The 27,212-nt window shown below is 37.2% G+C and overlaps 1 long non-coding RNA gene and 1 pseudogene across 1 annotated transcript in view; one reads left to right on the top strand and one right to left on the bottom strand.

The window, feature by feature from the left end:
- Positions 1-27,212, bottom strand: part of LOC134758366 (uncharacterized) — a 461,884-nt gene that overhangs the window by 186,181 nt on the left and 248,491 nt on the right. The window lies entirely within an intron of this gene.
- On the top strand, positions 20,935-21,241 carry LOC101138453 (ATP synthase subunit g, mitochondrial-like; annotated as a pseudogene).

The raw sequence follows: 27,212 nt of genomic DNA, 5'->3' as shown, positions 1-27,212 counted from the left end.
AGCGCAACATGAGGATACAATAAGAAGACAGCTGCCTGCAAAATAGGAAGAGTGCCCTTACCAGACACTGAGCCTGCCAGAGCCCTGATCTTGAACTCCTTACATTCAAATCATGTTGTGTTCAAAATCCTGCTGTGTAATTACCCTCAGAAGGCCTTCAGCCAGAGAAATCTGCATGAAGGAAGACAATGAAACACCAAATGACTGTGTTGGCAAATTTTTAAAAAGGATAGTGGATTTGCTTAATTTAAAAAAAAAAAGAGTGAGTTTTTTAAAAGGATGGACAAATTGACCAGTCTGGTACCCTTTTCCCACCTTTGCCCAAAGAAGAAATTAACTATGTTGGAACTGTGCCCCCTTTCCATCATTAATGAAGAATCAAAAACATGATGGGTTCAATGTAGTGGGTGTCTCTTGCCCATCCTGGTTTAAATCCATGTATCCACATCTTCCCCAGGACAAATGACTATGGAAGCCTAGTATTATTCAAAAAGTTTGAATCTGTCTGCAAAGAGAACATTTGCAGTTTTCAATAACAAAACAATACTATAAGCTTTGAAGAGTGCCTTATCTGTAGGTTCAAGGTGAGGAGAAGTATGCTGGGTTTTGTATTTGACTGGTGCACTTAATTAGTGGACCTCTTTTTTATGAACCTGCTTGTCAAATATACAGGCATACCTCATTTTATTGCACTTTGCTTTATTGTACTTTGCAGATACTGTATTTTTTACAAATTGAAGGTTTATCGCAACCCTTTGTCAAGCAAGTCTTTTGGCACCATTTTTCCAACAGCATGTCCTCACTTTGTGTTTGTGTTACATTTTAGTAATTCTCATAATATTTTCAATTTTTTCATTATTATTATATCTAGTATAGTGATCTGAGATCAGCGATCTTTGACATTACTGTTGTAATTCACATCCATATAAGATGGCAAACTTAATTGATAAATGTTGTATGTGTTCTGACCACTCCACCAACTGTCCATTCTCTCATCTTTCTTCCTCTCCTTGGGCCTCCCTATTCCTTGAGACACAAAAATATTGAAATAAGGCCACTTAATAACCCTACAATGGCCTCTAAGTGCTGAAGTGAAAGCAGTCCCACATCTCTCAGTTTAAAACAAAAGCTAAAAATGATTAAGCTTAGTGAAGAAGGCATATAGAAAGCTGATATAGGGCAAAAGCTAGGCCTCTTGCACCAGTTAGCCAAGATGTGTATGCAGAGGAAAAGTTCTTGAAGGATGTTAAAGTGTTACTCCAGTGAATGTATGAATGATAAGAAAGTGAAACACCATTACTGCTGATATGGAGAAAGTTTGGTCTGTATAGAAGATCAAACCAGCCACAACACTCTCTTAAGCCAAAGCCTAATCCAAAGTAAGGTCCTAACTCTTTTAGGTTCTATAAAGTCTGAGAGAGGGAGGAAGCTACAGAAGAAAGGTTTGAAGCTAGCAGAGGTCGATTCATGAGGTTTAAACAAAGAAGTCTCTGTAACATAAGGGTGCAAGGTGAAGCAAGTTATCTAGAAGCTCTAGCTAAGATAACTGATGAAGGTGGCTACATTAAACAACAGATTTTCTGTGTACACAAAACGGCCTTGTATTGGAAAAAGATGCCATCTAGGACTTTTCCTAGCTAGAGAAGAGAAGTCAATGCCTAGCTTCAAAGCATCAAAGGACAGGCTGACTCTCTTGTTAGAGGCTAATGCAGCTGATGTCTTGAAGTTGTAGCCAATGTTCATTTATCATCCATAAAATCTTAAGGCCCTTAAGAATGATGCTGAATCTATTCTGCCTGTGCTCTAGAAATGGAATAACAAAGCCTATACGACAGCACGTCTGTTTAAAGCATGGTTTACTGAATATTTTAAACCCACTATCAAGACCTACTGCTCAGGAAAAAAAAGATTCATTTCAAAATATTACTGTTCATTGACAATGCCTTTAGTTACCCAAGAGCTCTGACAGAGACATAAAAGCAGATTCATGTTATTTTCATGCCTGCTAACATAACATTCATTCTGCATCCCATGGATGAAGGAGTAATTTTGACTTTCAAGTTTTATTATTTAAGAAATACATTTTGTAAGGCTAGAGCTGCCATAGAAAGTGATTCTCTGATGGATCAGGGCAAAGTAAATTGAAAACCCTCTGGAAAAGATTCATCATTCTAGATGCCATAAAAATATTCGTGATGCATGGAAAGAAGTCAAAATATCAACATTAATGGGAGTTTATAAGAAGTTGATTCCAATTCTTGTGGATGACTTTGAGGGGTTCAAGAATTTAGTGAAGGAAGTCACTGCAGATGGGGTGGAAATAGCAACAGAGCTAGAATTAGAAGTGGGTCCTGAAGATGTGAATCGATTGCTGCAATATCATGATAAAACTTGAACAGCTGAGAGTTTTCTTTTCGGATGAGCAAAGAAAGTAGTTTCTTGAGAAAGAATCTACTCCTGGTGAAGATGCTGTGAACACTGCTGAAATGATGACAAAGGATTTAGTATTACATAAACTTAGTTGATGCAGCAGTGGCAGGGTTTGAGAGGATTGACTCCAATTTTGAAAAAAAGTTTTATGAGAGTAAGATGTTATCAAACGCATCACATGTTACAGAGAAATCTTTCCGGACAGGAAGAGTCAATCAGTGCACCAAAATTCACTGTTGCCTTATCTTAAGAAATTGCTACAACCACCCCCATCACCGCCATTATCAGTAATTACTACCCTGATCAGCTAGCAGCCATCGATCAACCTCAAGGCAAAACTTTCCACCAGCAAAAAGATTACAACTTGCTGAAGGCTAGATAATCATTGGTATTTTTAAGCAATAAAGTATTTTTATTTAAGGTTTGTACACTTTTTAGACACAATGCTATCACATACTTCATAGACTACAGTTTGGTGTAAATATAACTTTTATAGGCACTGAGAAACCAAAAAATTTATATGACTCGCTTTATTGTGATATTCACTTCATTGTGGTGGTTTGGGGCCGAGCCTGCAATATACCTGACATATGCCTGTACTCGTATTGCTCAGTTTCCTTCAAACGAGTAAGTGCTTTGAGTTGTTACTTCTCCCTGATTGTAAGTTCAGACCTAAGCAGAATTGTTCATTATTATAACAGACATGAATCACTGTCTTGAGATTTCCTACATTTGGGAAAGTTCACTTCTTATGAGTTTTGATAACAGGTGAGCTGAATTACCTCTAGAGAGGTAGATTCTCTCAACATCCTACAAACATTATTCTGGTTCATTCTATTAATAACATAACTATAAGCTGTACAGAATGGAAAATGGTAGAAGCCTTAGGTAAGACATACCTGGGTAAAATTTATATCTAGCAGAAGATTGGAGATAAAACCAAAAATAATAGAAGCCTCACATTAACTTCTTTAAAATATATTTTTAGGGGGACTTGGTCTCTCTCATGCAAAGGGAATGACAAGGTGGAATAATTTGTGTGCACTACAGAAGGGCACAACACTTGGACTATTTTAGTTTCAGGAGAGAAAATATAACTATTTTGCATATACCATCTGCATTTATGAGATATGCTAACAGGTGCCAGTACTGAGTAAGGTCCCAGAGGAAGAGAAGGCGCTTCAGCTGATCAGGCTGTACTAGAAGCAGCTCCACTACTTTGCCTTCTGCCCAGAAAACCCAGTGATATTCCAATGGTTGACAGCCAGCTCCAATAGGAGAATCACAGCAGAAACCATAAATCTTTGTGAGCAAAATCTTTACCACTTTCTCAAGTGTCATGCTTATTTCGAATAACAGATCCTGGCTTCTCCCAGGTGCCTGTTTACAAGAAAACATGTAATCATGGACAATGGAACTCCACATTATAAGTTTGATATATAGTCCACTTGTCTATAAAGTCAGGTGTGCCCCAGGGGTTCCCTTTTCAAATAGAAATGAGCACACAGAACTGAACCTGATTAGGTTCTGAAGGCACAAGTTAAGTTTGAAGGCTCATTACCATCCCTTCCTCTATTTTTACCTAAGGTATCATGAAGAGCTACCTACAATCAATTGACTGAAAAGGGGCAAATCCTGGATTACAGAAGGTTCTACCCAAAACACAGGCACTAAAAAAATCCAGCTTTCCATCTATGAAACTCTGGGTGCGATGGGTTTGGTTGTCTTGGTAGCCAAGGCAGGAATTCTTATATCAGAGATATTTAATACAACAATGGAACCTGGCATTGTAAGTGGACAATGCCACCTGGCCAGTTCAGCTTCTTTATACATCTAAGTGAACAGGGGATAAAGGGAATATTGGTGTTGACTTTTGAGATTGATCCTGACTGTCAAAAGAAATTAGAAGTACTACTACGCAATTAGGAAAGTAAGAAATATGGATGGAACTCAAAGAATGCCCTGAGATGCTTCTGGGTACTAATGTGTTCATTGATAAAATTAACTGGGAGACCACAGCATCTGTGTAGAAAAGACAACCTAAGGTTAAGATTCGTCAAGAATGAATGTTTGGGACACTCCATCAGGTAAAGAATCTTGAAGAGTTGAGGTGTCAGCTGAATAGAAAAAACATATAGATACATGAAAGGAATAATAGAGTAGAAAAGTTATACTTAGCAACTTCAGCTTTATGACCAGTTACGGAAAAGAGGATTGCTACAACTTGCATTTTCTTCCTTTCTTGTGTTTATATAGTTAACTTCTCTCTTCTTTCCAATCCTTTTTTCTTACTATTTTATGTAGGACATGTTGGTGCTGAACAACTTTTCAATTTGGCCCATAGGATTAAAACGGATTACAAATTAACTAGAAGAAAAATGAGCTTGTCAGGATGTAGTGATGAGTAAGATTTTGTGTTGCTCCCCTTAGAGGGAGGAGGCAAATGCATTTTGGATACATGCAGGTTAGTTGAATTACTTTGCATGAAGAATTTTTTTTAATTATTGAAAAAATGGTTTGAGTTGATGTTGCACATGCCAACATGGATTGCAGCAGACATCTGGCACTCTTCTTCACTTCTCAGTATCCAAACAGCCTTCTCAGTGAGAGACACAACCTATCTCTCATTATAGAAATGAAAACTGCCAAGTGCTTGCTTTTCCCTTCTCCCCCTTGCAGGGCATGAGCCTGTGACGAAGGCTCCACCAGTCATACTCACCAACCCCAAACTCAGGAGGCAGTATCAGAAAGAAACAGGACCAAGAGAATCCTCTCTGGCAATCACGGTCTCTTAAACAAGAATAGTTCCTGGGGCAATTGCAGCAGTGGTGCCGCTATGACCACTGACTGTTGGTGCTGTGGGATCAGCATTTAAGGGTTGGAGGTGGATTTGTTTTCCTCTTTGAACAGATTCTACAACATTATTTTGATGCTTTCCACAGCTGTTTAGACCCCATAGAGCCATATAGTACTTTTTTTCCATTTTCTAATATATTTTCTCTTGTTTTTCAGGGTTTTCACTTTTTAATTTGAGGTAATTTTCTATCGAATACCTTTAATAAATTCTTTTGCTGTTTAAATCAGCTAGAAAATATTTCTGTTGCTTACAACTAAAAATACTGCCTATACAGTTATTAATGTTCATCACAGTACTGTTAATAAGAACAATAATTATAAGTTGATCAAGTATCCAACATATAGTATTGGGGTCCAGTGAACTTTATTATATTTATACCATAGAATACTAGTACTAATTTTAAAAGAATGTTACAGCATAAATTTAATGAAATAAAAAAGTGTTCATAATATACTGAATGGCAAAGCTTGTTACAAGTTGAGTAGAAGGACACAGATTTGTAATTGATACCTTCTTTGTAACTTACATATCTATCATTTATTTATCCTATATTAGTTATCTGTTACTGTAAAACAAGTTATTCTAAAGCTAAGCAGCTTAAAACAACAAATATTTCTTCTCTCCCAGTTGCTTTAAGTCAAGAATCTGGGAATAGCTTGGCTGGGTGTTTCTGGTACACGGTTTCTTATGAAATTACAGTCAAGTTGTTGGTCAGGGCTACAGTCCCTGGAGATGTGATTGAAGATGAAGGAACCTCTTCCACACCCAGGAAAATTACAAAAGACTTCATTTCTTCACCATATGGACCTTTGCCTAGGACTGTTTACAATCTTCCTTTCCCCAGAGAGGGGAGAGAGAGAGAAAGAGAGAGACGACATGCTTAAGATACAAGGACAGCCTTTTATTATCTAATATTAGAAATGACATCCTATTACTAGAAGCAAGCCACTAAGTCCAGCCCGTATTCAAGGGAAGGATAATTAAGCTTCACCTCTCAGGTGGAGGAGTGTAGAAGGATCTGTGGATATATCTGTAAAACCACCATGTACACATATGTATACACATAAAAATACTTAAAGATACAAGATTTTTTATAGTAAACACTTCCAGAAAAATACATGGTATAAATATTACACATATTATAAAAATTATCCCATAATTATAAGTAGGTGTGGGTGTTTGTGTGTGTGACAAAGTACTGTCTGTGCCAACCCCTCTCTTAACAACTTCTGGTAAATTACCACAGAGTGGAGTCACCTCTGGGAAGGGGTATATTGTGAACTGTGTCTACAATTGGGTTGCACACAGGTACAGATATAGCTCTCAGACTATAGGAGGTGAAAGGGTGATAATGCAAAGTCCAGATTTCAGGGAAAGAGTATGGATCCCTGAGAGAACCCTAAAGAGAGAAGGAGCTTGGTAAAACAAACTGGATCAGGCTCCCAGCTGGATAAAATTAGCGGTTCTGGGTCCTAAAGGATAATGGCAGCCAACATTACCCCACCTGCCAGGGTCTCTAGAGGAGTGTGGCTTATTAGGTCCTCTCATCGCAAGCGTGCACCAGACAGTTGTTACCAATAGATGAGCGAGTAGTGCAAGTGAAATCTATCGATGTTCCAATGCGAGGAATGCCTATAAATAATCAGAGTGAGCAGGAATAGGAGAGAGAACTTTGCAGAAGTCTGGTGTTCTTTAGCTAGTAAGATTTGGGTGTTGATACTATTGTAATCTCATTTCTATCCAAACACTGTTTGATAGATTCAGACTAGATAAATACCAAAAAGTTAATATTTTTTTGCCAATCTATATCTCTGAGGCTTTTTTATAATTGATACATATTATTTTATAATAATAAAAAGTTAGTTCCTTAAAACGTTTCCTCAAATATGAACAAAGAAAGATCAAAAGAAGAAAGATAAAAATATAACAGAAAGTAAAAGCAGGACACAAAACTATACACAGTAAGAATCTCATTTATTTTTAAATGCTGATATATGATAATACGAAGTATTAATGGGGTTAAATGTGCTTTATGTGCATATATATATACTTACATATATATGTTAAACTATCTCGATATCTACATCTATCCATTTCTCTATATTTATTGAGGAGGAGAAAACCCAGAAGGAAACATACCAAAATTCAAGTTGCTATTTTTCATAGGATTACAAATTATTGTCATTATCTTCTTTGCACTTTTCTGTATTTTTCCAAATATCTATAATGAGTGTGTATTACCATTACAATCAAATTTTTAAAATGAATATTTTAAACAAGCAAAAGGGGAATTAAATTATGACACTTTTATGTAATAAAATAATATGTAAGGATTTAATATGACATTTTCAAAAAGATACAATGATATGATTAAGTGCTCATGATAAAATTACGAGTATAAAAGGGTTAAAAATTACATCATAAGCAATGTGAAATCAACTTTGTATGTGTGTATATATATACATACATAAATATACATATAAACACGAATTTGAATAGAACTCTTCCTGTTGTCTTTGAATTTTGGCTGAAACCCCAAAACTGAAAACAATGGGTTATAAATAACCCGTATTCTAAAGAGAGATGTTAGACCTATTCATGAAGGATTCTAAGAAGAGAGCAGAACTGGTCCAGCAGTTATCAACTCCCACCACCTCTAACCTACTTAAGTGAAGTCTAAAGTTCAAAAGTTGATTAAAGAGCACCTTTAAGACAGAAAAGTAGTCAACTTTAAAGGGAGTACAATAGCAGTTTCTCTCCCCTCAAGCCCTTCCTTAAATGCTCCAAAAAGAAACACACATAGAGAGGCAGGATGTCCACAAGACTGGGAGACAGGCATCCCTCAGAGGCCCAACCCTGTGGAATGTAGGCCCCATTGTTGCCATAGGACTGAAATAAAGTGAAAGTTCATGACAGAGCTTGATGTGTTTCTCTTGGAATCTGAGGTGACTAGAGCCTGATTTCCAATCAGAAAACAAAGCAGTTAATGGTTTGGAGTCACTTGAGTTAGCAAAGTAAGGTCAAAGGATAGTCATGGGGCATAGCCTGTACTTCAATTATTTAGCAAGGCAAGAAAGCCTGAGATTCCTGAGGGCTGCTTGGTACTGTGGATTGTCCCCACCCAAGAGAGGCAGTACAAGGCAGTTGGGGGTTCTGATAAGCTGCTTTTGGTGCAGAGAGGAAGGACATTTTAAGAAGTCAGCCAGAGAGAGGTCTGTATTAGGGAGCAATTAGAACAGAAGTTAAAAATGTGTGTCTATCTGTATATGTGCATGCAAAGGTGTGTGGGTACACACATGCAGTTGCAGAATGGTTCTAAAGAAACAGAATTCCATCCCAATCAGTATGAATATTTGGACACCTTCCAAAATGGAGAATATGGCTAACAACCAGTATTAGTCAAGACAGAACTAAAATAATACTAGACATCTTAGATTTTGTCTCTTTTCCTCTAATCTCCCTTCCTTTGCTTGAATCCTAAGATGCACAGGATGAGAAGAGGAGATGGATGAAGTCATGCTCCCCTTCCTCATTCCAGGTCCTTGTAAACCAAAAATAAAATTCTAAACCCCTCAGCCAAGTGAATGGACACCTCCTCTAGGCCAAGGGCATTCCAAAGTTAACCTGAAAAGCTAGTTCAGGCCATGATGTGAAGGAGGAGTCAGACATGCCTCATTATACCTTCCTCCCTTTGGAATTCAGGCACAGCTGACCCACATTAACACAAATAGAGACGTTAAGACTGACAAAACGGACTCTTTATAGCAATAAGATATCAATATGACAGACGGTAGGCCCTGAAAGAAATCAAAGTATTTTACCTCAAAACATATTTCTTTGACACATTTTGAAATGACCCTGCAAAGCTGTCTCTTGTGGGGAAAAGATCTACATTCTGTAGAGAATCCTCTTCCCTTTGCAGGTCTTTTTCCTGATTCAGGAGAGAATTAACTAAGAGTCTGGCACTTTTTTTAAGTCTGATGAGAAATATTTACAATCTATTCTCTCTGAAGCCTGCTACCTGGAAGCTTCCTCTGCATGATAAAAACTTTGGTCCTCACAGTCCCTTATATTAACCCAGACACACCTTTCTAGTGATTCCCAGTCTTCAGATAACAACTTAACTCTTCAACCAATTGCCAATCAGAAAATCTTTGAATCCACCTATGACCTGGAACCACTCTAACCCCACTCCCCTTCAAAGTGTTCCACTTTTCTGGACCAACCAATGGACATGTAACATGTATTGATTGATGTCTTATGTCTCCCTAAAACCAAGCTGTAGTCCAACGACCTTGGGCACATGTTCTCAGGATCTCCTGGGGCTGTGTCATGGGTTAGGGTCCTCACATTTGGCTCAGAATAAATCTCTTCAAACATGTTAGAGTTTGACTCCTTTCATAGACATCTTTGAGCCATAATGGGTCAAAATAGGTAGAGTGGATGGGAGAAGCTTTGGTTTGAATGAGAAATTGAAGTTTTGATTTAGACATTACTGGACTTTTGGGACCTGAAAGGGAACATTACTTTTCAAAAAGGAATCTATAATTATAATAGAGAAGGTACATAAAGGCATCGAGCTAGCCAAGAATATTCTTTGTATTCTTTTAATTTTATGCATTTAACAAAATGGTTGTGTCTGTGTGTGTCCTGTGTGTGTCTGCATATGTGTGTTGAGAAATGGGTGGTTAGATGATGAACAGATAGAAAGATAGATAAATGTATATGTGTCTCAATGTATAGATCTCCATGTTCTCAAAAAAAATAATTTGAAAATAATACGTCAAAACTTTTGCAATCATTACCTCCAAAAGATAGTATTAAGAGATGTAATATTTTCATATGCCTTGAATATTTTTATCTTTTCCTGTATTTTCCATTAACACTATGTATTCATTTTATATACAGTACAAGTAATTATATAAAAACTTCTCATAAGGAGACATTGTACTATTATACTAAATTCCACTAGACTGAAAACTCTATAATGACAAGGGACTATTATTGCCTTATTTACCACTCCTTCCCCAGCACAGTATCTGGTACAGAATAGGCACTCAACAAATGCATATTGAATTCATTAATGAATTAGCTACATAATTAGGTTCAAACGCCTTCCATAAAAATTAAAGTGGAAGAAGTGTGGGGTTTTTTTCCATGCTACTTAATAGCCATCTCTCTGTGCCCATTAATGAAAAGCAAAGATTGTCAAAAAGGGATGGCAAATACATTTTGAGCCCAAATGTGCATTTAACATAGGCCAGGGATATTTGTAATGCTTCCTTACAATCAAACTACTTACAAAGGAACACAGAAAATTATTTAAATAGCCACTGTTCTCTATAAGAAGAATTTTTTTTGCAAGATGTAGAATCTGTCATGAGTATTTGCATCTCAATTTATTTAATATTCTGATTTTATCTTGATATTAGTTGATATGGCTTTCAAAATCATATTTCACCCAGTTCCAGAAAAGAAGCTTCTATCCATGCTCCATCCCTAAATTTACTTTCACCACTCATGCTGATCAACATATTGTATTACCATGCTCCTTACTGCCCATCATGTTTCCGTTCTTAGAGATTCCCTCGTTGACCTGCTTGAGTGCCCCGTTTGAGAAGGTGCTCTCTTTATGCTAAAGAAGGACTGGATGTAGCAAAAAGCCTTCTGTGCTGAGAGCCAGAAAGTTGCCCTTGAAGTATCAGCAATGAAGGAAGAGCGAATTTTTTTTTTTTTAACCTCCCTTGTTCTCAGTTTCCTCATCTGATTCTCTGTTTCTTTGTTTCACACTGTCATGTTCGGAGGTTCCGAGTGATACTAGTAAACACACTTCCCCAGAGGTGACCTCTTCCTTTCAGTTTGATTTGAACCAAAGATGAGTCTTAGAGCACATCTGATGCTCAGGTGGTTTATTCTTTTTTTTTGAGATGGAGTCTCACTCTCATCACCCAGGCTGCAGTGCAATGGCGCGATCTCGGCTCATAGCATCAAGTGGTTTATTCTTGGTAGCACACTTAAAAGATGGATAGCAGGAGCTGGCCGGTGACATGAGCCAGGGACAGCCAGGTACCATCATGGGGTCAGATGATGGACTGACCTGGAGAGTCTCCCTCCAGCGACAGTTCTCATGGTTTGGGGGATCCTTTTCCCTCCCCTATACCTGTATTCAGTGCAAGTCAGTTACCAGGTGTTTCTTTCATAAAGGGAGTTTAGACCATTCTTGTAAGGGTAAGCATTGTTTTAAGGTTTATAAAAGTTACATCTGTGCTGAGGTGGCCTTGTCTCCTGGAAATTCCCATGCCAGGGTTAGAAACCCCCAAGTCAGATTGCATGACATTGCTAAGTGACATGTAGTATAGGCTCTTCAAGATGCTTAGTGGGCCTTACGGCTATCATTGATCTTACAGCCATGATATGTCTCTGAGAGTGTACTATACACACACTCCTCACCTGAAATCCCACATTTAATAAAATTACTAGACGTGTGTTTCTGCTTGCTAAGCTTTCACTTTCTTCTATTTTGTTGAGGCTTTTCCTTAATCGACTTCCTTCTAACAGCATTTTACAGTAAGTCAATGCTCTGTAGTCCCAGCACTTTGGGAAGCCAAGGCAGGTGGATCACTTGAGCCGAGGAATTCGAAACCAGCCTGGGCAACACGGCAAAACCTTGTCTCCACAAAAAAATAGAAAAATTAGTTGGTTGTGGTGGCTTGCACCTGTGGTCCCAGCTACTGGGGAGGCTGAGGTGGGAGGATCACTTGAGCCCGGGAGGTTGAGTCTGTAATGAGCATCATACACTCTAGCCTGGGCAACAGAGTGAGATCCCGTCTCAAAAAAAAAAAAAAAAAGTCAGTGCTGCCTCTCTGGCTTCAATTTTCACAGATGCTGAAATTTCAAAATGTTGAAAATTTAGGTCTTCCTGAGTCAACATTATGGTCTCATTTTGCATTCCACACACTAATCTATCTCCCCAAGAGCTATTAGATCCACTGCACACTGGCAGAGCTCTTGTCACAAAAGGGAAAATTGGTTTAGGCTTCATAAGTGGAATCAACATGAAGCTGAATCCAGCAGTAAATAGTGAAAATATAATTCATGCACATATTTCATCTGTTTGTTCTCTCCAATCATAAAAAAAGAAACGTTTTGCCTTCACCTAACATCAAATGACCTATCACAGCTTCCCTCAGGGTATATCACAGTACCTTTTTTTAAAGTCCTTTACCTCTTTTTCCATGTAACTTGGAAAGGTCTCAACAGCTTCACTGGGTATTACTATTCTCCAATTTAAGTTGCATTTTCTTTCAAGTGAAAACCTTGACTTTCTGGGACATTAGTTAATGGTGTCAAAAAACGAGAGCCACCATTCCTATTCACATGACAAACACCTGCTTCCACCAAGTAGTAAAAACACAATGGGAATTCCAATAGCAACAATTCCTTGAACAGAACTTACTGGAGCTTCTTATTCCTAACCTAATGAAAACAGCCCGTAAGTGAAGGGAATTTGTTCCTTCTGGTGGATTTTTGGAGCTAGCAGAATATGAAACATTCAAGGAAAAGCTCCTGTACTAATCTTCTGTAAACCAAAAATAAAATCCTAAGTCCCCCACAACCAACTGAATGGACCTGCTGTGGGCCAAAGGAAACCTGAAAAACTAAATTCCCAGCCTTGACAGGAAGGGTGGTCAGATACACCCTGATATACTCCCTCCCTTTTGGAATTTAAGCACAACTGACCACCATTAACATGAAAATAGAGGGTCTAAGACTGACAAAAAAGACTTTGGCAATAAGATACCAAATTTCAACCTGTCTCTGGTATAGCATCACATGACAGATGGCAGATGCTGAAGGAAATAAAAATATTTTACTCCAAAATATATTTCTCTGACACATTTTGAAATGGCCACGCAAAGCCATCTTTTGTGGGGGAAATGGTGCATCTGTAGAGAATCTTCATTAACAAAGGTAATCCTTTCCTGGATCTAAGAAAGATTAACTAAGACTTTGGCATCTTTTAAGGTCAGAAAAAAAGACCTTTACCATCCATTTTTTCTGAAGCCTGCTATCTGGAGGCTTCATCTACGTAACAAGAACCATGGCTTCCACAATCTCCCTTATCTTAATTCAAGCATTTCTTTCTACTGACTTTAGGTCTTTAGACAAAGCTCAACTCTCAACCAGTGGCCAATCAAAAACATCTTTGAATTCACCTGTGACCAGTAAGACACCCCCCCCACACACACACCCCCCCAACAACACTCCCTTTGAAGATGTCCCGTCTTTCTGGGCTGAACCAATGTATACCTTACATGTATTGATTTAAGTCTTTCCCTGTAATTTCTGTCTCCCTAAAATGTATAAAACCAAACTGTAACCTGACCACCTTGGGCACACTTTCTCAGGACCTCCTGAGACTGTCGCACAGGCCACAGTCACTCGTATTGGCTCAGAATAAACCTCTCTAAATATTTCACAGCCTTTTATTTCTTTCTGTCAACACTTTTTTTTTCTTTTTTTTTTTTTTGAGATGTAGTCTCGCTCTGTTGCCCAGGCTGGAGTGCAGTGGCGTGATCTCAGCTCACTGCAAGCTCTGCCTCCGGGGTTCACGCCATTCTCCTGCCTCAGCCTCCCAGGTAGCTGGGACTACAGGCACCCACCACCACGCCCGGCTAATTTTTTGTATTTTTAGTAGAGACAGGGTTTCACCATGTTAGCCAGGATGGTCTCCATCTCCTGACCTCATGATCCGCCTGCCTCGGCCTCCCAAAGTGCTGGGATTACAGGCGTGAGCCACTGTGCCCGGCCTCTGTCAACACTGTTGAACCTCTTTTTTCTCCTCTAATTTTCAAGAACTTTAAGATTCTCTTAAAACAAATAAACAGAAATGCTCTAACATCTTACCCCAGGTCTTCACTTTCTGAAAGAATTGTATTTACACTTAAGTGAATAGCTTTGTTAGAACTGTATATCTACTATGAGTGAAACCACTGTCTGCATATCATGCATACATATTTATTATAATAAAAATAGCTAACATTTTATGCTACTTTTATTCCTGCAAAACTATTTGATATATATATTTAATTCCTAATAATCAATCAAGCTTTCCTTAAAATGGCTACATTGAATGCTATATGAATTATTCATGAACAAATAGAATATTTTGTGCAGGAATACCCCTAAACTAGAGAGAATGTCAGTACTGAATCTTTGTGATTGTTTTAAAAATTGTACAGACTATAGGTTTTTTTAAAAATGCAAATAATACAGAACTATATAGGTTACAAAGTAAATACCACATTTCACTTTCGGTGTTGCCCTCCTCTCACTCCACCTCTTTCATTGAACCTCCCCAAACAGTAATTAATGGAAATTTTGTTCGTGCTTTAGTGTATGTATTTACATACAGAAATATGTATAGATTTTTTATAAATAAAATTATGCTATTCACATTGTTCTGAAGCATTATTTTATTCTCACTTAGTAATATGGTGTATAAATATTTCCTAATTCTTTTTAACTGCAGCAGAATATCTATTATGTAAAGTTTCCATTTGCTGGATGGGGTAGCTCATACCTGTAATACCAGCACTTTGGGAGGCTGAGGTGGAAAGAGCTGAGTTCTTAAGGCTTGGAGTTTGACACTAGCCTGGGCAACATAGTAAGACCCCGTCTCTGTGAAATTTTTAAAAAAATAGCTGGATATAGTGGGGCACATCTGCAGTCCTGGCACCTCAGAAGGCTGAGGCAAGAAGATTCCAGGAGATTGAAGTCATAGTGAGCTATGACTGTGCCACTGTACTCTAGCCTGGTAAACAGAGCGAGACCTTGTCTCTAAAAATAAATAAAACTTCCATTTAATCATTTTATTATTGATTTACATTTAGGCAGTCTCAATTACTCCTGATTATAAGTTCTGTTGCACTGAATATCCTAGCGTTACCAAATGCAGGTTCACCTGCTCACCGCTTGACAACCAATTAGCAATTAGCAATTATCAATTCATAGAAGGAGAATAACTTTATTATGAATGAAACCTAGCAATGGCGAAAATGGTCCAGGCTCTTGCCTTCATGGAACCACTTTAAATTTCCAAGCTCAGTGCCAGAATTTTGAAAAGGGGAAGTTTGGGAAAGGGAGGATATGCAGGGGACAAGGCAGTGCTGGTCTATGCTGTGACTTGGTTCGATGACTTGTCTTGCGTTATTGCCCCATCTGGTGAATGGGCTGGCATCACCCTAGGCTCAGCGGGGTTGTAAATTAACTGTAGCCTTGAAGCAATCTCCTGGTGCGGGAGATTTCCACAGGTGCTTGCATTGTTTCAAGATTTAACCTCTGGAACTTTTAAGCAAACGTATAATCAGATATGCTACCAATGTGAGGAGGTGCCTAGTGGTTAAGTGAACACAAAGAAAAAAAAGGAAAAAGGATAAAACTTTAAAAATTGGGCACTTGGTTACACCAGTACGTAAGTCAATACTCATGTGCACAGAAGTTGAAATTTGGTTCAAGAATTAAACTCATTTTAAAAATCTGATAGATTAACCAGAGTCTTAACTAATGTGTATTTCTACAAACAGTATATTCAGAGTTACCATTTCCCCAGTTTCACCAAACCTGTACACTATTAATTTTTTTCACTTTTTTTAAATTATGGGAGAAAACATTTTTATTAATTTTATTTCCCCAGTATTCATAATGGAGTTAAAATCATTTCAGAAGTGCATGCATCAGTGTTTCATATTCTTTGCCCTTCTCTTTATTAGTTTAATTTTATTATTAACATGGAGATGGTTTTGGATATTAGGATAATTCTTTTTTATACACACATATACATATTCATTCTACTTTACTGCTTGTCTTTTAAATTTACCGTTTATCATAACCAGTTTTTTTGTTTGTTTGTCTCATTGAGTTTTTTAGAGTCAAATCCCTCAGGTTTTTTCCTTCTTAGATTGCAGGAGTTCTGCTTTGTTGAGGAAGTCATTCCTCAAGTAAACTGGAATGCCACCTGTATTACATTTTAAAGTTTCATATAATCATGAATATATTTCTAGATTCCATTAGTCTCATTGCTCTATTCTTTTTGCATCAATGATATTATATATGTATATTCACATTACATATATAACATATAACTCTGTAATATATATCGCTATTTAATATATATATTTACATAATATTTCTATTTCTTATATAAGTAATAGAAACATGTAGCTGGGTGCAGTGGCTCATGCCTGTAATCCCAGCACTTTGCCTGGAATCCCAGCACTTTGGGAGGCCAACGCGGGCAGATCACCTGAGGTCAAGAGTTTGAAACTAGCTTGGCCAACATGGTGAAACCCTGTCTCTACCAAAAATACAAAAAAAATTAGCCGGGCATGGTGGCATGCGCCTGTAGTCCCAGCTACTCAACTACTCAGGGGGCCGAGGCAGGAGAATTGCTTGAACTCAGTAGGCGGAGGTTGCAGTGAGCCAAGATGGTGCCACTGCATTCCAGCTTGGGCAACAGAGCGAGACTCTGTCTCAAAAAAAAAAAAAAAATAGAAACATGTAAATTATTAAAATTATTACACATTGTATAATATAAACAATATTATAAAATATATACTTTATATAATTTATATTTTTTAATTCATTGAATTGAGCAAGACTTCTCTCCAACGTAGACTATTACCAGTTACAGTGAATATTCTTGTCTTGTGCTTAGGTATAATATAAATATTTCTAATGTTTTAACAGTAAGTATAATCCATGCTTAAGATCTTTCATAAATACACTATAGTTAAAGGATTTTTTCTTTATTTCTATCTTTCTAGGAAATTGTATTAGGATTAGAGATTTTTCAGTATCTATTGAGTTATCATCCCCTCACCCTTTAAATTTATCAGTAAAATGGGCTGGGTAATTCCAGCACTCTGGAACTCCAAAGTGCTTTGGAATTCCAAAGTGCTGGAATTACATGGCTCACATCTGTAATCCCAGCACTTTGGGAGGTTGAGGTGGGAGGATTGCTTGTTGAGACCAGGAGTTAAAACCAGCCTAAGCAACATAGTGAGACTCCATCTCTACAAAAAAAATTTTAAAAATAGCTAGGTGTGGTGGCACGTGCTTCTAATCCTAGTTACTTGGGAGGCTGATGTGGGAGGACTGCTTGATCCTATGATGTCAAGGCTGCAGTGAGCCATGATTGTGCCACTGCACTCCAGCCTGCAAGACAGAGCAAAACGTCCCCCCCGCCACCAAAAAAAAATTAGTAAAATGCATTACCCTGGTAGCTTTTCAAACTCCTGGGCTCAAGTAATCCTCCTACTTCAGCTTCCCAAAGTACTAGGATTACAGATGTGAGCCGCTGTACCCAGCTTTGTGGCTTTCCTAATGTATCAGTCTGTTCTCACACTGCTATGAAGAGCTACCTGAGTAATTCATGAAGACAGGAGGTTTAATTGCCTCACAGTTCTCAGGTTGTATAGGAAACATGGCTGAGAGGCTTCGGGAAACTTACAATCATGGTGGAAGGCAAAGGGAAAGCAAGCACATCTTACCACAGCAGAGCAGAAGAGAGAGAGAGAAGGGGGAAGTGCCACAGACTTTTAAACAATCAAATCTGGTGAGAACTCACCCACTATCAGGAGAACAGCAAGGGGGAAGGTGGAAATCTGCTCCTATGACCCAATTGCCTCCCACCAGGCCCCTCCTTCAACACTGAAGTTCATAATTCAACATGAGATTCGGGTGGGGACACAGAGCCAAACCATTCTCACTTAATATTGAACCACACTTACAAACCTAAAAGAAAACTCACTTGGTCATGATGTATGATGACTTATATACTACCATTTCAATTTGCTATTATTTTATTTAAGACTTTGGTACCTGTCTATAAGTGAAAATTGCCTTTAGTTATCATTTGCAGGCTATCTTCTTTTGAAAGCAACAGCAACATTTTGCCATCCTATAGAATGAGTTGAAGAGTGAATCAGTTCTAAGTCTCAGAATAGCTATATTACATGGCAATTATCTGTTTCTGAAAGATTTGGTAAAATCTTTATATTTCCCTTCTTATTTTTATAAAATTAATCAAAGTTGCTGAAATGATAATCATATTAATATTTCAATGGTGTAACAAAAAAATCAACTTTGTAGAAATGCCTCTGGTCAGTTTATTTTGTTTTAGTGGGAAAATTCATATGCATGAATATAAATCACAAATACCTAGTCATGTTATGTTTTAAAAAATGTCTCATGGTTCCTGAGCCATTCACTGCATTATGACATGAAATTCAACCAAGACTGAGAATACTTGCTCTGTGGTTTAATCTACTCCACAGAATTATCAATAATATTACAGAAAAGGCATTTAATGTGGAGATATTGAAAAGATAATTTTAAAATTACAGAATAATGGTACTCAAAGTATATACTGAGAACTGTAACATTACTATACATTTCATTTAAATGTATAAAACATATTATACAATTAGCTTACACTATTTACTATGCAATCCTACCTGTCTAAGGATTGATAAAATCTCTAAATTAAGTGTGGCTAAATGTTATATCATGGACCCTAGACATTTATAAACAAACTTCCTGGCTACATAATTTCTGCGATTTACTGTTTACTCCCTAGATTTGTTAGAATAATGTTCAGATGTGACTATCAGAAACCCAAAATAACAGTGGCTTAAACAAGCTAGAAGTTTGTCTTTCAGGCACAATTTTAGAGGTAAACAATCCAGGAAGACAGTAGAGCAGCCCTGTTTCACAAAGTCCTTAGGGACCCAGGCTCCTTCCAACTTTCTGCTCTGGCATTCTATGGATTCTGTCCTCACTCATGGTCTGAGATGGAATTGCAGCCTTACATATATGCTGTGCCAGTTAGAGGAAAAGGGAAACAAGCATTCATGGGTACCTACAAACTGACTCACATTGAAGGATCCTGGAAGCTGTCACAGGATAATTCCACTTATATTCCATTGACCAGAATACAGCCACATTTAATACTTCACTACAAAGGAAGCTGGCCAGTATATTTTTATTTTTCTAGGAAGCTGGATATCTAGCTAAAAACCCTATCGTAATGGAAGAAAAATAGAACAGATTTTGGAAGAAAACTAGCCATCTCTGCCACTACCATCTCACAAACACTCACAAGTAACACTCACATTTCCTAATCTCCTCCCTTTCATGAATGTAATCCCCTAGTGACAAATGGCATCTAGGAGTAGAGATAGATCACCACTGATATAGAAAACAACTTAAAGAGCATGACTTACTGCGAGTGGGTCACTGGTGCTATTCTGATAAACAAAAAGCAGAATACTCCTTGAAGAAATAGTAACCCATTTTTTTCAATCAGCCAATATATGCTGGGCAACGGTGATGTTAACAGCACTGTTTAGGTGCCATGCAGGTCATAACAAACTTGTTTTTTAGGCATTTTACAATGCAATTGGAATGATGGCATATACACATAAAATGTCATACAATCCAGTAACTATTAATAACAAAGCAAGAGATGTGACAAGTCTGCATATGATTAAGTGATTCACTACTAGTATAGAAAGAAATGGAGATTTCTATTTCAGATATTATGGTGGCTGGGAATTTGGAGGGATGGATTAACCTTTTGAAAACAACTAAAATACTGGGTTAAATATAAAATGTCATGTTAAAAATATGTATGATATGAAAAAATAGTAAAGTATTATCAATCAAAAACTAAGTGGAAGAGAGACTCTAAATAGTGAACAAAGGACTAAAGCTGCTTTTGTCATAGACAGTTTCTGAACCAATAAACTTGATTTCCATTTTCACAGCCTCATGGACTCAGGTGGATTAAAAACAAAGCAGAGTTAACCCAGGTTAGGAAGCCTATAAGAGACAATTCCCAACCAATAATTTGAGACCCCAAGTGGCTACACACTCAGTGAAAGTGAATCAGAAGTAAGCTCTTCCCACCTTCTATTTTCCCTACCTATAGGGGGTTCCAAGGAAACATGTCTTGATACCAGTGATACCAAAGAGAGCAAAAGGGATAAATCTTCCCTGAAAAGTTATAATCATAAGCCAACCTTGGTATAGATTTATAGCTCTAATTCATATCACCTGTGTGGTCCAAAAGACCTTAAACTGTAAATTTAGTTTACAATGATCCTAGGCACAGCTCCCTCGGATATTTGAGAGAAACAAACAAAAGTCATCTCTGGATTTTATCTTTATTTTCATTTTTATCCCAAGGACTCAAAGTATTCCTACAAATAATTTCCCAAGAAAAATGAGCAACTTGGAATTAAAACTATGTACCCACTGAAACAAGGCACCATGAGAAAAAAAAAGCCAAAACAGATTGAGATTTAAGATATTAGAATCATTAGGTATATATTATAAAATGCCTATTAAAGAGGAGAATTAATATATCTATGAGGAGTTATAAAAAGTAACCCAGCAAATCTGAGAAAGGATAAAGCAGATATTCTAGAATTTTAAAAAATATTTTTATTTACATTTTAAAACTCAGTTGATGTGTTCATGAGCAGATTAAACACAGCTGAGCAGAAAATTAAGCGGCATAAAATAAATTAGAAGAAACTGATTCAGCTGGTCATTTGGGGTGACAAACGTTTCATCTTAGAACAATGGCCCAATTTGTCCCTAACTTTGTAGTGAAGTCCTCAACACTGGTGAATGCTGCTATGACTTACTTGAAGGCTTGATTGGCCACATTTTGGTATGACACCAAGGTTGAACTGGTTCCTCCACCCCCTGCTAATACACCTAGAACTATTCAGCGCCTTAAAAAATAGTAGTGCTCAAATTGTTAGTTTCAAACAGCTCACAGTTAAGGAAGCTGTGCTGAATGGTTTGGTGGCCACTGAGGTATGGATGTGCTTTTATATTGGAGAGATCAGAGGCAAGTGTGGCATCATTGGCTATAATGTTTAAAGACCAAACTTTAACATTTAATTATATTTGATTTATTATTTGAGTGTTCTTGGACTATGTGTGATCAGATTGCTATCTGAATAAAATGTGTCAAAAAAAAACTTCCTTATGCAACATAAAGAAACAAGTAAATGGGGGTTGGGGGGTAGACAAAGGAAAGTTAAGAGAAATTAAGGATAGAATTAGAGTTAGCACGTATAATAAATTTTTTATCAGAGCCCCAGAAAGAGAAGTAAGAGAGAATGAGGCAGAGGCAATATTTGGGAAGATAATGACGAAAAATATTCTAGAAGTGATAAGAGACATCAATCTTTAGATTAAAGAAGTCTAATACATCCCCACCCAGGAGAAATGGCACATTATAGTAAAGAAGAACAACACCAAAGACAAAGAAAAGATATTAAAGAAGCCAGAGAAAAACAAAAGATTACTTTCAAAAGATCAATAGTTAGACTGATAGCTAACTTCTCAAGAACATTAGTGAAACCAAAAGATAATGGAATAATACTTTTAATGGGCTGAAAAAATTGACTTTCAATCTAGAATTCTATATCCAAAGAAACTATATTTTTTCAAAAGGGGGAAAAATGGCATTTTTCTTGCAAACAAAAATTAAGAAAGTTTACCAGTAGCAGATCTTTACTAATAAAATTTTAGATTATATTCTTCAGAAAAAATGAAAGTGATCCCAGTGGAAAGTCAGAAAAGCAAGAAAAAATAAAACAGCAAAGAAATTAGGAATTATTTGAGTAAACATAAATTAATTTTTACTATATAAAGCCAATAATAATCATAATGCATTATTGGGGATAAAAATAAGATGTGTAGCAAAATAACATAAATCAAGAGAAGAGTAATGGAATTAAGACATTTTAAGACTTGTATTGCTTGGGAAAGAGGTAAAAGTATCTTTTGACATTAACGTCTGATGTGTTAATTATTCACATTATAATTTCTAAGAAAGTGACTAAAAGAAAGGAAACATAACGTCCAACTTTCAAAGTACTAAAGGGGAATAATGGAATAATCAAAAATACTCCTAAAAAGGCAAGAAAGGAGAAAAAAGACAGAACAATTTGAAACACTAGTAATTTCATCATCTATATGCACTAATAGTTCTATTTAAAAAACAAAAAAATTATGATAAATTTTTGAAATTCCAACAATTTATTAGTTATAAGAGATACCTCCTATGCCCACTTTTTAAGACATTTATGCAGCCAACAGACACATGAAAAAATGCTCATCATCACTGGCCATCAGAGAAATGCAGATCAAAACCACAATGAGATACCATCTCATACCAGTTAGAATGGTGATCATTAAAAGTCAGGAAACAACAGATGCTGGAGAGGATGTGGAGAAAAAGGAATGCTTTTACACTGTTGGTGGGACTGTAAACTAGTTCAACAATTGTGGAAGACAGTGTGGCGATTCCTCAAGGATCCAGAACTAGAAATAACCATTTGACCCAGCCATCCCATTACTGGGTATATACCCAAAGGATTATAAATCATGCTGCTACAAAGACACATGCACACATATGTTTATTGTGGCACTATTCACAATAGCAAAGACTTGGAACCAAACCAAATGTCCATCAATGATAGACTGGATTAAGAAAATGTGGCACATATACACCATGGAATACTATGCAGCCATTAAAAGGATGATTTCATGTCCTTTGTAGGGACATGGATGAAGCTGGAAACCATCATTCTGAGCAAACTATCTCAAGGACAGAAAACCAAACACCGCATGTTCTCACTCATAGGTGGGAAGTGAACAGTGAGAACACTTGGACACAGGGTGGGGAACATCACACACCGGGGGAGGGGGGAATGGGGAGGGATAGCATCAGGAGACATACCTAGTGTAAATGACGAGTTAATGGGTGCAGCACACCAACATGACACATGTATACATATGTAACAAACCTGCACAGTGTACACATGTACCCTAGAACTCAAAGTATAAAAAAAAAGAGATGCAACATAACAGAAAAGTTAAAAATAACAGCATGTTTTTCATATATTTACCATCATTTGTATGTCTTCTTTTGAGAACTGTCTTTTCAGATCATTTGCCCACTACTTAATCGGATTGTTTGGTTTTTTATTTTTTTTCTTGCTGTTGAGATGTCTAAGTTTCTTGTATGATTCCCTTCTCAGATTAATACTTTACTAATATTTTCTCCCATTCTTTAGGTTGTCTTTCCACTTTGTTGATTGTTTCCTTTGCTGTGCAGAAGATTTTTCATTTAATTTAATCTCATTTGTTTATTTTTGCATTTGTTTCCTGTGAGCAACAATTTTTGAGGTCTTATTCAGAAAATATTTTCCTAGACCAACATACTAAATCATTTCCCCTATGTTTTCTTCTAGTCGTTTTATAGTTTCAGGTCTTATCTAGGTTTTGGATTCATTTTGAATTTATTTTTATATGGAGTGAGAGGTAGGTAAGAGTCTAGTTTCATTCTTCTGCATATGAATGTCCAGCTTTCCTAGAACCAATTATTGAAGAGACTGTCCCCAGTGTAAGTTCTTGTTAGCTTTGTTGAAGATCAGTTAGCTGTAAACATGTAGCTTTGTTTCTGGATTTTCCATTCTGTTTCATTGGTCTCTGTGTCTCTTTTTATATCAGTACCATGCTGTTTCAGTTACTATGGCCTTGTAGTATAATTTGAAGTCAGGTAATGTGGTGCCTACTTTATTCTTATAACTTGATTTTTTTAATTAAAAGAGCTTTTACCACTATTATAGCACTTCCTTGTTAAAGCGAACTTTCAGCTCCTCTCTCTAACCAGGTACACATGGGACATTCTCATTTATACTTTACAGGTGCAGAAGCAGGGTTCAAGCTACCCATGTCAAATATAAAGGATGTCTAGCCTCAGTAGTGACACCAGTGGTCAAGCCTGAGGGTAGAGCACAAGAATTAGGGAACAACTCTAAGGTCTGTGGGGTTTGGACTGGACTTAGTGAAGTAAGACCTATAACTAGGCAAATTTCATGAATGTGTAAACATCACTGGGGATTTCTGAAAGTCTGGGAAAATGAACTTAAAAAGATTAGACTTCCGGTTTAAGCAAATATAAATTAGGATTCATCAAGATTTGGCTAAATATGTTAATGAAATAGCATCTGTGTTCACCAGCTGATAGTGCCTTTACCAACTTCCCTAGAATGTATTTGGAGAGACCCCAAATTATACAACTTAAAACTATGTGATGAACATGTAGCTCAGGCTGCTTGAGCAATTAAGGTGAAACATGTTTGATTCCATTTTTTAATTGGGATAAAAGGTTTGTAATAGGAAGCTAATGCATTTTAAGGTTGTTTTCTTAAAACATGTTCCCCTGACATCCTTTCAGTTCCAAGCTGGTGTGATGACATTTACAGCTGAAAAGCAAAAGCACAGGTTAGGATTAAGCAGGTGGAGATAGTAACATAAACACTGATAGGAAGGCAAGGAATGGCAGAGGACATTTAAACTAATACATGGTTCAAAATGCTTAAAACACATGGAAAAGCAGGACTAGAAAGAAAGGGAGCTACGAACATAGAAATAATAGCCTAGTGTAGTAGTTTGGTTGGTTGTTGGTTTTTGTTTTCATTTTTTGAGATGGGGTCTCACTCTGTCATCCAGGCTGGAGTGCAATGGCACCATCTCAGCCCACTGCAACCTCTGTAGTTTCCCCTACTATTAACATTTTGCATTATTAACAGTAGTATGGTACATTTGATAAAATTGAAGAGCCAATATTAATACATTACTATTTTTTTTGAGACAGAGTCTCACTCTGTTGCCCAGGCTGGAGTGCAGTGGTGTCATCTCTGCTCACTGTAGCCTCGACCTCTTCAGCTCAAGTGATCCTCCCACCTTAGCCTCCCAAGTAGCTGGGACTACAGATGCACCCCACCACACCGGGCTAATTTTTGTATTTTTTGTAGAGAAAGGGTTTCACCATATGGCCCAGGCTGGTCTCAAACTTCTAAGCTCAAGTGATCCACTCACCTCAGCCTCCCAAAGCGCTGGGATTACAAGCATGAACCACCACGCCTGGCCCATGTAGTAGTTTTTAAACTAGACTTCACTAAGCCATTAGAGTTTTGTCATGAGAGAACCACTGTGCAAAGTAAGACTGTTCCCCATCCCCACCTCAACCAGACAAGTGGTCTATCTGCATGGAATTGCATTTTAAGAATGCCTGTGCTGCTTTTGAAAAGATTATTTTAAATTTTAAAACCATTTGTAAGAAGTAAATAGGTCTAAATAATTCTTAAATTGCCCCCAGTGCTTCACTGTGGAACCTAAATAAAATTGCACAGAACTCTTAACAACCATTTCTTTTTCTGTTCTAAAAAATGTAACGTAATCACGCATGACCATGATCTCAGAAAAAATATTGTGTCTCTCAGTATGTGCTAGAACCCCTGCAAGTACTTTATATGAATGATTACAACAAATATTCACAATAGTATTTGGATACCAATATCATCTTTACATTTTACTTATAGATAATGAAACTTAGGCTTAGTGAGTTTTCCAGATTACCCTAGGTGAAAAGATAATAATTGTCAGAGTCAGAAGTAGAGCCCAACTTCTCTCCCTTCAAATTTCAGGCTCTTAGCAAAGTGACAATACTTGAAAGCAATAAGCAGTTGGTTTATAACATCTAAAGCATCTGAGCTACAAAATAATCTATGATCCATCCTGTCACTTATACCAGATCATGAATATAAATCTCGCTGAAAGAACAGCAAGATTATGGGGTGAAAAAAATATGTTTTTGAGGAAAAAATACAACATACAAATCTTCATCGAAATTCTAGACTGCTTACTAGTTTGTTTGTTTTAAGGTTACTATGTCATTGTGTATTTAGCCACATTCTTCAATTTCCTTTTTACATTTCCAAACACTCAAAGAAACTAATAACATGAAAAAATGGTCAAAAGTATGGAAATGAACAAATGAAAACTCAGCTGGAAATCTGAATGCTGTTTTATTGTCTTCAGGGAGAAAAAGGAGGGGCTTCCAAAATGCTAATATTAGTATAGCTTTCTGATTCATCCCTTTATCCCCCATAGCACCTGGTATATTGCTTTGCATATGTACATAATCAATATTCAAATGAATGGATGGATGTATACGAAGGTTGGAGTTCCAAAATGCTGTATTTCAATTCTCTGCCTCAAATCTAACACCATACATTCACTATGTTTTTGAAACTTGATCCCATTGAAATAAAAAACAGAATTTGGGCCTATTAAGGGCATAAACTGTTTAATATTTTGAGGTTTCCTATAACACATACTGCATCTTTATGTGAACATGTTTGTATAAGTCACCATGTAATTTGCTTATAAGGCTGTTCTATTGTATGTAATAAGCTATCCCAGAACTTGGTGGCTTAAACCAACAATTTATTATTATCTCTATGATTGGCGTTTCTTATGTGGTTTCAGTCCAATAGCCACAGGCAGCCTTGACTGAGCTGGTCATCCAAGGCTGGCAGTAGATAATGGTGGCCAACCGGGGCTCAGCTGGGGCTGCCAACAGGGGCTCCTACACATGGTTTCTTCATGTGTGTGGATTTCTCACAGCTCAGCAGATGGATTCTGAGAGGAAACATCCCAAAAGATCAACAAAGAAGCTATGAAACTTCTTATAACCTAGCCTTGGAGGCTCCAGAGCATCATTTCTGCCCCATTTTATTAGTCACACTAGTCACCAAGGCAAGCCTAGATTCAAGGAGATGGAAATAAGACTCCATCTCTTGGTGGGAAGAGCAGCAGACATGTACAGGGAAGAGAGGGATTGAGGTGACCGTCACTGGAGACTATCCACCACAAATGCCTGCTACTTATAAATGTTTAATAGATTACAATTTGAACTGCTACATCTGAGGGTTGTGTTGTATTTAAACTCATCAAGAAGTCTTCCTGGCACAATTATGAACTGGGTATT

The sequence above is a fragment of the Gorilla gorilla genome, chromosome 3 (assembly GCF_029281585.2).
Source record: "Gorilla gorilla gorilla isolate KB3781 chromosome 3, NHGRI_mGorGor1-v2.1_pri, whole genome shotgun sequence".
Classification (NCBI taxonomy): domain Eukaryota; kingdom Metazoa; phylum Chordata; class Mammalia; order Primates; family Hominidae; genus Gorilla; species Gorilla gorilla.
This window is presented reverse-complemented; position numbering and strand designations above follow the sequence as displayed.